The sequence below is a fragment of the Alligator sinensis genome, unplaced genomic scaffold (assembly GCF_000455745.1).
Source record: "Alligator sinensis unplaced genomic scaffold, ASM45574v1 scaffold777_1, whole genome shotgun sequence".
Lineage (NCBI taxonomy): Eukaryota > Metazoa > Chordata > Crocodylia > Alligatoridae > Alligator > Alligator sinensis.
The window spans coordinates 456,152-471,369 of record NW_005841882.1 but is presented as its reverse complement, the minus strand read 5'-3'; positions in this window follow the sequence as shown (position 1 = coordinate 471,369).

The following is a 15,218-nucleotide window of genomic DNA, read 5'->3' as shown; positions in this document are numbered from 1 at the left end:
GTGCGGCTGGCAGGGGTCCCCCCCATAATCCCCCTCCCCCCTCCTCCAGCCTCCCTGACCCCTTACTGGCACTGGAGCCCAGGTCTAGCTCCCTGCTGCTGGCATGCTGCCTGCCCTGCATAGGCATGCAGCATGCTTCAGTACCAGGGCATCTATGTGGAGGGCCCAGCCTCCAGTTGCCACAGTCCGGCACCATGCCCTGCCCCGTTTTTTTTTCTCTGTGGGGTTTTTTACCCCTGGATATCCAGGGGTCTAATTCTGCAGCATGAGGAACATTTTCTCATTCCTGCATGAGAAAGGGGTTTGAGACACTGCAAGAGACATGTGTGGCCTTGTCTGGACACTCCCCTTGAAGGGATCTCAAGGCACCTCAGTTGAGAATCACTGCTCTAAAGGAAACCATAAATCTATTAAGAGTTAAATGGCCTACAGAAAAAGTTACTTCCAGAGAGGAGGATTTACTAATAAAATATAGTTTTGTCCTTTTTCTCAGGGCTTAGCTATAAAGGAATATTTCTGAACTACTTAACAGTGGTTTATTTAAAAGAAGTCATTTAGGTCATAAGACTGTCATCTACTTTGTTAGATGGGTCATATCTCGTGCCACATAAAGAGCTTTATGCATTGTCCATTGCATTATACCACAATTACCCTGGAGTGAGTTTCTTTCACAATAGAAACAAATGAAGCTGAAAATAATGAGTAACAAATTAAAATCCCATGTGTATTATATTATTGCTGTCCATCAAAGAAATGTTGATTTATATCAACTTGCTTCAGAATGTGTGTTAGGAGAAAAGCAAGGAGATGAGTTTTACGTGCCCAGGGGGATAGAAATCACTTTCCCTCTCTACAAGAGAATGAGCTTCACCATAGCTGAGGGAGCACAGCAGTACCTCAGAGGCTCATTACATATTCTAATATATTCAGCCCCTCAGCTGAGTCACATTTACCTGCTCTATCACAAAATTCAAGCCTTGCTTTTCTTCTAGTTCCTGGTATTATTTTTTTAAGTTCAGGATTGATTTTCTAGACTCGGATTTTGCTTGCATTATAGCACTTTTATTTTGAATTCCAAAACCTTCCCAATTCCCGTTCTGGATCCTGACTGTGCTCCTCTGCCTTTTCCGTTCTCCAGGCCCTCTGCCCACATGCACACATGTTCACACTCTCACTCTTTCTCTCGCTCTCCCACGCATGCTCACACACTCTCCTTGTCTCTCCTGAGAGTTACTTAGCAGCTGGGTTTTATCCTCTTCAGAAGCTAGCTACCCAATTAACACCTAGTTCCCATTCTCCGGCTCATCTGCCACTTCCTTACACACATAGGGCACATCCAGATGTGCATGGATGTTTGGTTCCCCAGGGACAAGAAGCGGCGGCGCATGCCCATGCTATGCGTGCTTTGGTATGGGGCAAGTTGCCCTGGGTGGCATAGGGGAGGCTGTGACCAGCCCCAGCAGCCTTACCTAGGGTGCTGGAGGCCTCCCATGGCTGCAGCCATGGCAATCCTGCTGGGCAGAGCCTGGCTGGCAGCCGCAGTGTGGCTCTGAGTGGCCCGGCTCCACTTTTTAGCGCGCACGCTACCTGAACGTGTGCTGTTTCGAGTGGTTATTTCCACATTTTTTTTTTTTTACCCCTGGATATTCAGGGGTCAATAAAACCATGGGGGAGAAAAGACAGAGCAGCGCATGCTCAGGCAGTGTGCCCTTGTGGCATGGAGAACTCTGGACTGTGCGGTATGTGGCACTACAACTGTGTTTTCAGCGCCACATACCTCACAACCGCGCTCGTCTGGATGCGCCCATAAAGGCCACATCATGGAACAGGATTTGGCTTGTCCTAGCTTCCACTCACTACTTGAACCAGAAAGACCATCTTATTACAAGGGATTCAAAGGACAATCTCCATCCCACGAGGACAGTTCTTAGCTGGTCAGTGCAGAATGAGAAGTAAATGTCATTGACTAAGGTAAAGATAAAGCCAAGATGGTTCTTCTTGGTGACCATTGCCAAGGACCTTTCTGAACCACAGCTTGTAATTTTGCCATTAGTAAAATGAAACGTTAATCACAGATCTTTATTATAGCTATCCTTTTGTGTGTTTGCTGTATGAACTAGCAGGAATTCAATCAGTTGTATGACTCCACAACGAATCTAAAGAATTGCTTGGATACACTCAAATGTTCATTTTAATAAGTAATGTATATATGAGATCTTCCCTTTTCCTTTGCGTGAATGCCTATGTCTGTGTGTGTGGGAGAGTGTGTTATAAAGTAAACAAACCACATTTTGGTTAATATGTCTGCATTTACCTGGGAGCAACAGAATTAAATTAAGAATCAGAAAGTTCACAGTGAATTTCAGAAAAAAAAATAAAGCACAGTCTTGCTCCAGGATTCTGCTTGTATTTTACATTAAACAATCACTAGATGAAATACAGAAAAGGTCCTGAGAGTAGGGATCAGAATGCAGGACTCCCCATCTCAGTGAGTGCTCTACCCGCTGAGAGTGAGAGCCAGAGCCATACTTCCTTTAAGGTTCTCTCTTTCAGGCCTAGGCAATCTTGCGCTTTTTATTGCCCAGTTTCAACAAAAGGGATTGAGGAGTCCCCTACCCAGAATTGTCTGTATCATGATTGTTCAGACACTGTCTTGGGAACTAGGCAATATAGATTTGAAGCCCTTCGCACAGAGGAAGGAACTGAATCCCCACCTCCCTCCTCACCTATTTCCTGGGCAAGTATTTTAACTAGTAAAATATAATAAATCAGGAGAGGTCTTGCTGCTACTCCTCTATCAGCCATATTTTAAAGGTGAAAAATGAGCCCTACTCAGTTCTTTGAAAGAAAGCCTCTCATCAGAGAAGGGTTCTCACATATGGATCCCAAGTGGATGTAGGTACCTCCTCCTTCCAAACCTAAATAAATCACCATGGGGCAGGGATCTAGGATTCATCCCTGTTCTTATCATATCCTACTGGCTGTATCTAGGCAGCTACTCCCGCCTCACCTAGCTGACTGTTTTGGATCCCATTCTATTGTGGCTAACTCTCCATGCATTAGACAGAAGTCTAGAAACATATCAACAAAGTTCTGGAGTTCTTGAACAAGGGGTGCCTGGATATGAGTCCAGAGACTTCTCGGATGCACTGTAGTTACAGTGCATCAAAGCACTCTTGATTAATCAAGTCTTCTGGTTCCTGGTAATTAAGGCGCTCCAACCACCCTCCACGTCTCATGTATAGTTTCATAGTTTCATAGTTGGTAGGGTTGGAAGGGACCTGAGCAGATCATCAAGTCCGACCCCCTGCCATGGCAGGAAAGAGTACTGGGGTCAAACAACCCCAGCAAGGTGTCTATCTAGCCTCCTTTTGAAGACCCCCAGGGTAGGAGTGAGCACCACTTCCCTTGGAAGTTGGTTCCAGATTCTAGCCGCCCTGACTGTGAAGTAGCGCCTCCTGATATCTAGCCTAAATCTACTCTCAGTCAACTTATGGCTGTTATTCCTTGTTACTCCCAGTAGTGCTTGGGGGAACAGGGACTCTCCCATTGCCTGCTGGTCTCCCTTGGCCAGTTTATAGATGGCCACCAGATCCCCTCTCAGCCTTCTCTTGTGGAGGCTGAACAGGTTCAGGTCCTGTAGCCTCTCCTCATAGGACCTGCGCTGCTGCCCCCTGATCATGTGAGTGGCCCTCCTCTGGACCCTCTCCATGTTGTCCACATCCCTTCTGAAATGTGGCACCCAGAACTGGGTGCAGTACTCCACCCCATTGGCGCCCCGTGTTCATCTTGGAGTCTATAATGACTCCAAGATCCTTTTCTGCCTCTGTGCTGACGAGATGGGAGTTTCCCAGCCTGTAGGTATGCTGCTGGTTCTTTCTCCCTAGGTGTAGTACCCTGCACTTGTCAGTATTGAATCCCATCTTATTCTCATCAGCCCACCCCTGTAACCTGTCCAGATCCAATTGCAGCCTGTCCCTCCCTTCTAGTGTGCCCACTTCTCCCCACATCTTAGTGTCATCTGCGAATTTGAACAAGGTGTTTTTCGCTCTCTCATCCAAGTCCCTGATGAAGATGTTGAACAGTGCAGGCCCAAGGACCGAGCCCTGGGGACCCCACTGCCCACATCCCTCCAGGTCGAAAATGACCCATCCACCACCACCACTCTGGCTACAGCCCTCTGGCCAATTGGCGACCCATCTGACTATGTAAGCATTGATGCCACAGTCACCTAATTTTTTAATGAGAATGAGGTGAGAGACAGTGTCGAAGGGTGAGAGCATCCCCATGCTTCAAAATGGTGGTGGGGGCATTTTAACTAATATTAATGTTTGACAAGTTTTAAATAAAGCACCTTCGCTCCCATTTTGAAGCACGGGGACACCGATACATGAGATACTCCAGAAGTTTTAATTAGGGCAGAGCACATGTAAAAACACCCAAGGTACCTAAAAATTTACATCTAAATTTTAGATGCCTGAGGCCCTTATTGAACCTGATCCTAGGTCACTTTTCTTTTTATTTTTAATCTTCACACCTGGCAAAAGAGCAGTGTCACTTTATCCTAAAATCTTGAAGCATGCCATTGTCTTGTAATTATCCTCACCAAACTAGGTGAAGTTGCAGGAACTTTGAAGGATTAGATTAGGATTTAGAATGACTGTAAGAGATTGGAACAATGATCTGAAATTAATCAATTGAAATTCACCAAGGATGAGTTCAAAGTTCCGTTCCTTAGGCAGAACAATCAAATGTACAAATATAAATGGGAATCACTGGCTAGGGCTGCAGTATTGCAGAAAAGGACCTGGGGGTTATAGTGGATTGTAAACTGAGTATGTGCCAACAGTGTGTTTTTGTTGCAAAAAAAGCCAAGAGCAAAACTGGTTGGCTTTACAGGAGTATTGCCTGCAAGTCAAGGGAAGTGAAACTATTCTATTTGGCACTAGTGTGGCCTAACCTTGAGTATTCTTCCAGTTTTAGGTGCCATACTTAAAGGACAATGTGGATAAATTAAAAATAGTCCAGTAGAAAGCAGCAAAAATTATTAGAGGTCTAGGAAGCATAACTTATGAAAAAAGGTAAGAAGAACTTGGATTTTTTACTGTAGAGAAGAGAAGACAAAGAGGGGATTTGATAATGGCCTTTAAATATATGAAGGGCAATTATCAAAGAACAGTGATAAACTATTCTCTGTGGCCACAGGGGACTTGGCAAGAAGCTACTGTTGTAAATTTCAACAAAAGAAATTTAGATTGACTATTAGGAAAAATTCTCCAACTATGTGAGTGGTTAAGTACCGGAACAGATCACCTAGAGGGGTTGTGGAATCACCTATCTTGAAAGTTTTTACGAGATGGTTAGAAAAAACACTTGGTGCAATGGCTTAGGCCTTGAGCATATGGTGGGGGGTAGGTTCAATGACTTCCTCAGGTCCCTTCTAACCCTTTTTTTTATTATTCTGTAACTAAATGTACTGTGATACTGCATTACCTGGCATAATCTTAAACAATTCAAAGGCATTTTACATTGTTTTAGATATTAAGTGACAAAATATACCAAATACCTTTTAGTCGAGTCAGTGTTGTATTCTTTTTCTATATTTGTTTTTTTTTAAATATTGTTTTACTTGACTTATTATATCTTTTATGTATTTCTTTATCCTGTCTGTTTCTTTGATTGTCTTCATAGAATCTCTTATGGGGGCTCTAGAAAAAACTTTCTAATGCAGTTGAGACAGCTAAACTAATATTACCTTCCTGTTGAAATCATGTTCGTTGTCTAAAGATTTATATTTAACAGAACTTTTTATTCTGAAAGGGCCTTTGAATATTATTTCAGAATTGCTGAGTTGTCGCATAGATCACATCATTATTCTACATACCTGTAGTTACTTCTGATATTCATCTTGTGGGACATGATCAGAATCATGAGGCATTATATCTGAATGGGAATTGGGAAATTATGTCTTGCCATATCTTTTGTTTTATTTTTAATAAGCAACAACCTATTTTAGAAATTAAACCCAAAACCTAGCACTACTAAAGCACCCTAAAACATCTATTTTTATGCATACCTTATTATTTTATTCCAGATAAGAGGAAAGATTATCCAAGAAACAAAGTGGGTTGTTTACTGGAATGAATCTTCTATTATTTTCTGTTCCAAGGAATAAATCTTGTATAAGAGTGATTTGATTTATTGGTTCTTGAATTTAAGCATTACAGTTGACAATAATAATGTAACAGCAATATAACTGTATAATGTAAGTTGCCTGAGGCATTTCCACAGTTCTGATCAGTTTAGATGGTACTTAAAAGCTCATCTGACCATAGTGACAATGTGTGTGCCTCTAATCATGCTGTCATTTGAGGGGCTGGAGAGAGGGTTCTAAGTACCATCATGTGGTACTTAGAAACTAAGTACCACGTGATGAAGACCCTCTTTAAAATCAAGCTAGTAGGAACTATATTCTTTTGTAAAAAATGTATGTTTCAATAACAATGTAAATTGATTTAGGAGATCTGACAATGGCTCTGTATTTGAAATACATGGATTGCACTCATGTAAACTACATTCCCTTAAAAACATTTCTACAAATGTAAAAGCCATCACGTTCACCCCCACTTAGCTTCATGTTAAGATAACCAAGGCAAATAGAAAATAATAAATATCACTGGTAGGCATATCACTTGAACTCTTTCAGATAGCAATTCTTCTACATTCAATGTTTAGAAGTGAAAGAGATCCAGTTTGTTTTGGGTTTTTTTGTAAGTTGAGCATATGCATTACAGACAAACTTAACTGCATCATCTCTTTCAAACTTCTATGCATTTGTATACTGAAATTTGTACAATTTATATTGAAAATATTTTGTAATATCCTTACGCTAACAAGTGCAATTGAGAATATATTTAACAAAAAAACTAACTTGAGAAATAACTGAAAAAGCAACAAGTCATGAGAAAATTACTTCTCTTACCCAAAAGGAGCCATAACTTTAGTAGTATTGTCTAACAAGCATCATATGCAGTTTATTGCCAACATGTGGTAGCAATAAATCTTTTATTATTGTCCATGTTATATTTTCCACCGTTAAATTCAGACAAAAATAATTCTAAGATGGTATTAAGGTTGGAAGTACACATTGGTAATTTACTGTAAAACACTACAAGACTGTTTTAATTAGACCCAGAGCAATGCCTGTAGCTCTGTCTCATTCCCATTGGATGCAACATGAGGCAGTGGTCATTTTGAAAGAAGTTATGTTTGCTAAGTGAAGTTTTAGTTTCATTCCTATTTCATTCCCATTAAGAGCTATGAGAAATAGTGGCTATTGTGAAAGAGGGCAGTCCTTCTGTAAAAGGACATTATTCATCAGCTAGCCCTGAAGGGGAAGTATAAATTTAAAAAAAAAAGCCACCAAGCCACCACCTTTAAATTCTAAAAAAATCTCAGAAGTAGCCAAGGCATGATATTTCAGTAAGTTTTATCTTCATGGGAATCAGTTTCTATTATTGGGATCAATTGGGCCAAAAATGGCCTCACAAGTGCTAAATTTCTTGCATGTAATTAATGTCAATTTATAAATTAGTAGTAGATTTACATGAAAATTCTCTGAAACTTTCTGTTTACAAAGAGTAAGTGCTAAATGTTTGAAGCAGATGCACAATACTCTTCGTACATAACACAACGGCCGCATCCAGACATGCACTGACATTTGTTTCCCCAGGGACAACTAGCAGTGGTGCACCTTGTGCCACCGCTAGTTGTCCCTGGGAAATGCCTGGGCCACATGCACTCTGGTGCATGGCAGGTTACCCCGGGTGGGGTAGGGGAGGCTGAAGCCAGCCCTGGGCTGGCTCCAGCAGCCTTACCTGGGGTCTTGGGAACCTCCGGGGGCTGCAGCCATGTCGCTCCTGCCACATGGAGCCTGGCCAACAGCAGAGTGAGGCTCTGGCCAGCTTTGGATGGCACACACTGCCACCGCATGCTCTGCTCTGCTTTTCTTCAGCAGGTTTTTTTGACCCCCTTGGATGTCCAGGGGGGGTCAAAAAAAACCCTCCACACTGCTCCCTTGCAGCATGGAGAACAACTGAACGTGCAGTATGTGGCACCACAGATGTGTCTGCTGCACCATATACCTCACAGCTGCGCTTGTCTGGATGCAGCCAATGAATCCTTACTTTGAAATGCAAAACTCAGCTCAGCCTCTCCTTCAGCACAGTGAGCTGTTCTCCCTTAACACGAGTCTGGGATTAGCAGTGAAAAGACACATGGAAAGATGAGTACGATTAAATTAAATGAGACAAGACTAACCCAAGATCATATGTTTGGAGCAAAAGTCAATAATAAGTTGACATGGACCAACTTAAGAGCTCATTTTGCCAAAGAAACTCAGGCTGATTTTACTGGGAGCTGAAAGCACTCAACATACTTCAGGATGTGTCTCTAATTCAAGGGTAGGCAAAATATGGGCCGTGGGCCGAATCTGGCCTGCCAGCCAATTCCATCCAACCCAGGGGGCCCCTCCATAAGCTGAAAACCAGTTATCACTGAACCTGGCCCTTGGCTGCTCCTCTGAAAGGCATGAGTGCCTGCTGCAGCAGCAACTCCTGTTCTGGTTGCTAAGCAATCAACCCCTACCCCAGCCTCACGCACCCCCCACTAGCCCCAAACCAGGGGACACCAGAGACAAGAAGCTTCTTCATTGCAGAGGCTTTTGCCTTCCCCCTGCCCCCCATGGCTGTTTCCAGCCCTCCCTGCCAGAGTGTAAATTCAGGTGAGGGCCCCACCAGGCCAGGAGCCAGGGACTCCCCCAGGGACTTGGGGGAAAGGGGGCCAGGAGCGTGGGGAGCTGCATGCTATGAGGCTGGGCCAGGTTGGCCCTGCATGCTGCCACCACATGTAGCTGGGCAATCAAGTAGGAACTGCACGCTATGGGGCTGGCAGGGATGTCTCTATGTCCCTGCGAATCAGGGCAACTGACCTGGGCCCCGTGTTTTGGGGGGCCCTGTGGAGCGGGGTGGATCAGCGGTGGTGTGGAGCTGGGCAGAGTGGTGGCTCTATGTCCAGCTGCTCACTACCCACCACCTCCCCGGTGCTGATGCTGCCAATGGTGGCAGCAGGTTCTTCAGATCTGGAGCCTGTGAGATTGGAGCAGGAGTGGGGCCCCACATGGGCTGATTTGCCCCAGGCCCTGCACCCTGCTCGGGTCAGCTCTGGGGGCCAGGCAGGGCTGGCCCCACATACTTCCGCCACCTGTGGCCAGGAACGAGAGAAGCAGCTGCACACTTTTTTTTTCCAGTTCCAGGATGGCAAACCCCCCTCCCAAAGCGAGTACTTCCAAGGCACAGGGAGGGACTTCCAGTGGCAAAGGTCATGGGTTAGGGGCTGGACGTCTTGTCCCAAAATTGCAATCAGGAGGTGGGACACATCTCAAGGGGCAGGTCTACCTTTGCATCCCTCAACAGCTCATGAAAACTCATTAAGTGGCCCTGTAGCCAAAATAATTGTCCACCCCTACTGTAAATCCTCCATGAAAATGTCAGACTACAATGGCCTCCCAGTCCTCTGAGGGAAACAGTATAGCATCAGTCGGTGTGTTACCCATTTGGGTCACACCATCTAAAACCCCATTTCTAGTAATCCTAGGAACACTGTGTGACGGGGGAAGCTCTCAAGGCCAGGTCTCATGCCAGCCTGCCCACCTGTCTTTGGGGCAGTCTGCCCAGTCTCATCTGCCACGACTTTGCTGTTTTCAAAATGGGCAGTAAAATGCGGGCAATTGCCCATTACATGCCCTAATTGCAGGGGGCACTATCTGTAGCTCTGAACCTCCCCTACACTGTAGCCCATGCCTCACAAATGGTATCACAGTTCTTAATGTCTCCAGCCCCACACTGGGCCCCATAATCCCCCATTCTGGACCCCAAATGGATCCCTCCAATCACGTGGCCTACTCTGCCCTCATTCTGGGCTACCTAGCTTCCTGTACTCTTCCCTCTCTCAGGCATGGCTCCCCCAGGACCTTTGGCCACACAGGCCCTGGCTTCACCTCCAAGGCCAATCGGAACCCCATTCCCTCGGCTCTGGGCGGCCCTCACGGTGGGCCCCTGGCCCTTTTGACCCTTCTGGTCCTGGCCCCAGCATTGACCAGTCGAGGGTACTTCAAGTCAGGCTTTTTCACACGGGTCTACCTTCTAGGCCCTACTATGGGGTTACCTACCTGGTTGTGGGGGCTGCGGTTATTAAGCCACTTCAACCCACCTTTCACTGGGGTGGCAACTGGCCTGGCATTTCCTGGGGCCTCCCACGCCACTAGGAGCCCCACGAGCCCACCCATCCCCGGCAGGGTGCAAGTTTAGGTCATGCCCAGGACCAAGAGCCTCCTAGCCATCCCCATAAGCTCTTACCCTTACCTCCTGGGTGTTCCTGCTGCAGCTCAGCTAGGCAATGTTTCTGCCTGGGCTAGCAGCAGCAAACTGCAGCCTTTATATACTAGGTTCTCAAAATAGCTGCCGCAATCAGGCACCTGCTGGATGCCTGACCCAGCCCTTAAAGTGGCAGACACCAACAGTGTGCTGCCACATGCTACAAGAAGACGACCAAGGCATACTGGAAACAAATCAGTTCCCCCAGAAATATTTTATGAATCCTTTGCATATGTATCAGATCATTGTTCCATGCAGGCTCATTATGTCAGTAACTTCAGCCTACTGCTGGAGTATAGTAGTAGAGTGGTTACAGTGGCTTGCTAAAGCACCAGAAGCAAAAGTTCAAGTCCTATTTCATACTGATGCTGAAGGCTAAAGTGTGATTGGCACATTAGCTACATCAGAGCCAGCCTTAGGGAAAATGATGCCCTGAGCAAATTTGTATTTTGGCATTCCCTGCCCCCCCACCCCCCCAAAAACACACACACACACACACACCCTCATTTCATAAAGCTCTAATCTCAAAAGTTTTTTTTATAATTTACAAAAAATATACAAGAGGAAATGACAGAAAATTCAATTCAATTTTATTCAAATAAGAAACAATTTCATAAAAATAACATTATAGCTAAGTTACTAAATATTAAATTAAACACTAAATTAATAAATAACAATAACAAAAAACTTTGTTCACCAAGATCCCAAGACTCAGAAGACAACTCTGCATGCCTTTGTTGCCACAGACTCTGATATTACTTTACAGTAGGGCTATGCAAAGCTTCGGGTGCTGATTCATTTCAGAGGAGATTGAGCCTGATTAGGCAACTGAATCTCTGAATCTGAATTGAATCAGGAGACCAATAAAAAGGTCCAAATCAATTTGAAGATCTCCAAATCATTTGGAAGAGATTTGGCAAACTTCAGAGTTTCGGGCAGTCCCCACCCGCTGCTGCAGGGAACTGGACCCAGATTCCATGCCAGTAAGTAGGGGGTGGGGTGGGGGCTGGAGGAGGGGGTAGAGGACCAGGAGGGGACCCCTACCAAGCCCCATCCCCTGCCTGCTCCCTCAGGCCCTCCTGAGTGCCCCTGGACCCCTGCCCACTCTTGCAGCCATGTGAATGGCTGCCCCTCCTGGCCCCAGCATCCCGGCACTTCAAAAAATAAAAATAAAAAAGCCTGGCACTCACTGGCTACTGCCAGGATGGCGGGGGCGATCCCTGCTGCCCCCTCCCCCCCGGCCCACGCTGCATGGGGGCCTCTGCCACAAGCCCCCATCCCCTGCCCACTCTCTCAGCCCTGTTGATAGCTGCCCCATCTGGCCCCAGCTCCTGGTTCTTTAAAAAGAAAAAGCCCCTCTCTCACCAGCTGCTGCAACATCCATCAGGGCCTCTGGGGGTGCATGGCAGAATCCCCGCATGCAGCACAGGGCAGTGGGGGGGCAGCAGGGATCACCCCCCCCCCCCAACCTGGCAGGAGCTGGTGAGTGTGGGGTTGGATTTTTTTTGTTGGTGAGTGCAGGCAAGGGATGGGGCCTAATTGATTCAGAGATTTGGTTGATTTGGCAGTAGCCAAATCTCCTAATTAGATTCAACCAAATCAATTCAGGACAGGGATTCAAATCACCAAATCCAATCACTGTCCCCCGAATCGGCCAAATCCAAATCCAAAGTAAATACTAGCCACTTTGCACAGGCCTACTTTACAGGTCTATATTTTGAGCTACAACATTCTTGATAAAGAGGATGACCAGCAAAGATAGCCTGTCATCTCCCACAGTCAATTGCAATTATGTTTTTATGAGCTTCAACTTCAAGAAGTGTTTGCTGCTTGCCACCAATATGGACATGGTTAACAGGATCTTAAGTGCTATCCACATGTTTGGGAAGTTGTCATGAAGTTCATTGCTGTAAATAAATTGTAGAACTTCTTGAGGAGCACTACAGTCCATGGAAGTAGACTTTGGAGCTAGCCAAGTTCTTTGTAGAAGTTGATGCTGTTAACATCAGAGCTCTCTCCATATATCAACACACAATGAAGGTCCTTACAGTGCTTCTAAGTATCTTTGTTAGGGAGTCACATCATGTTATATAGAAAGCCCCAAAGGTTCACATGTTGATTCATTTGTTCAAACCGCTCTTCCACAGACACTCTCACCATGTCTATAAGCCTGTTGAAAAATTCAAGTTTGAACTTGACTTCTGGGTTTTTAATCATCTCATCTTCACATTTGTAGCTAAATTGACACTTTCTATGACAAATGTGTGAGGCTGGTTTAAACACTAAATCAACACCAAGATTTTCAGCAATTTCCTTAGCTGTTGTCAGAGCTCCTTCGCACCCAACTTTCCTGTAGTTTACACTATAGTTACAACAGGCATTTATCAAGTTTGGGCTGCAACAATATTGAAGTTTTTCTTGCTTTGCATGCTTTTGCTTACCACATTGACTTGAAAAAGGATATTGTATGACACCACAATGGAGACAAGAAACTTTAATTCGGTGAGTCTGCATGCCAGAGTGAGGTGAGCACTTCATGATGGATACCAGTGTCTGCTTACTCTGGTTCAACTAGTGTGATGAGGGCATTGTGGACTTCATCTGTTTGGTATCGAACAGCTTTAACACTTTTAATTCTGCACTCCCAACACGTTTCTCATACTGGTTTAGCAGTGACATTGACATGATCTGTGAGAACCTTCCAATGTTTAACACAGGCAGAGAACAGAACATAGATCCTTTTCATAATGCCAAAGAACATAGACTCCACTGAAGACGCTGCAGCATCCACCACCATGGGACTGAGCAAGTGGTATCCACATAGAACAAAAAACACTGTTGGGTTTTGATTAAGGATTCTTGCTTGTACACCCTTGTTTTTTGCCTTCAGATTTGCGCCACTGTAGTAACTCTGGGCCCGGCAGTCTCAGGCATTTATGTTGCATTCCTTCAGTAAATATAGTATCAGTTAGTCCTTCCTCTGTGGACTTGTCCACTGTTTTAACAACAATAAGGTGATCCTGAATGGTCACTTTGCCATCCAAAGTGTCAACCTAACAGTGAAAGATATCTTTTCAAAATGGCTCACATCTGGAGTGCAGTTCAATATCATGGAGTAGTACTTGGTACTCAGTCTTTTAAGAATGTTTTGCAGCTGTTTCTTAACCAATAATTCAGTTGTCTCATTCTGGGTTGTTTTTCTGCAGCAGTGATCCGCCACCTTCCTGGAAAGTATGCATCGCAAATGTTCCTTCATTACTTTGTTGTACTTTCCTAGTAACTCCACCAAACCCAGGAAGTTCTCATTGTTTGCCATGAAGAGTTGATCAGATGAGCCTTGAAAAGCCATGTTATTTTTAGAAGGATAAAGTGTTATTGTCATGAGCCTCTCTAAAATGTTCTCCCAGTGATTTGTCTCTTGTTTAATCACATGTTGAAGCTCCATGTCAATGCAATTATCCTGTTTGATACTTGGCTCTGCTTCAACCCATGTTTGGCAGAAATTGAAATGACTAGGTGACTTTCCATGATGCTTGAGAATCTGAGACATGTGCTTCCAATCATTGAACCCCTCAAATGCTAGATGTCCTCTACTTTTGGTGGACCATTGGCCACTAGCAGATCTTGAATTTTAGGTATTAGATTGGGCCATAAAGTAGGATTAGAAATGGCATCACCTGTGCTTATAATGGGAATCATTTTATCTCTATCACCAGTGGCATCATCATTATTCTGGTCCACATGAAGAATTTCTATTTCATTTGGGTCTGTTTCTCTTGCAGTGATTCTTGGAAGTTGAACTGTAGATTATCCAAGCATTTTTCAACTGATGTCTCCAGTGTGACCATCTTGCTACTACTACACAGGTTGTTGTTAACAGATTTCAAGTATTTTTTCATCACATCTGCATCTTTACCATTGCAGTCATTAACTGAGCTTTTAATTTCCTGTTCTGTACTGCTGACATCAGGGCCAGATTAATGCATAGACAAACTAGGCATATGCCTAAGGCCCCTGAGCTGTAGGGGAGAGGCGGGGGCTCAGGAGAGGGGTGGGCTTGGTTTTTCCTTCATGGTGGTGGCATGGATGGACTCCCTTCCATTTCCTTCCCTTCCCCTCCGCCAGCCTTGCTGCTGTCACAGATGCTTCCTAGCAGCGGCTCCAAGCCCCACTCCCTGTGGGTGGCAGCCCTGCTCCCCCAGGTGGCAATACCAGGGTGAGGAGGAGGTTCTGAACTGGCTCGGTGCCCATGGGTGATGGCCCCCCATCAGCTCACCCTCCTCTCCGTGCTGCAGGCAAGCTCTGCCAGAAAAAAAAAAAGCAGCGAGGGGCGTGCTTTTTTTTTTTCCAGCGGAGCCTGCCCACCTCTCCTGATGCTGGGGAGTGAGCTGCCAGTGGACCCTGAGCTGCAGGGGGGCCCAGTCCTTCCTTCCGCTGTGGCAGCACCCTCTCACTAGCAACCCGCCCAGGCAGTCCCAGGAGGCACCACTGCTGCAGAGGGAAGGACCCCACCCCTGCAGCTCAGGGCCCACCAGCAGCTGGGTGCTGCCTGCCTGCGAGCTGGGGCAGCACCTGCCCAGCTAGGAGCCTGCCTGGGCAGCTCCAGGGGCGCCGCCACTTTGGAAGGAAGCACTAGCCTCCCTGCAGTACCCAGCTTGATCCAACAGTGCATGGAGCACTGGAAGCCCGGGCATGCTTGGGGAAGTTCAGGCTTGGTGGGCTTCCAGCACCCCATGCACCGTCCCCGCTGCCTTCTCTGGACACCTGGGACTGCCCAGTGTGCGG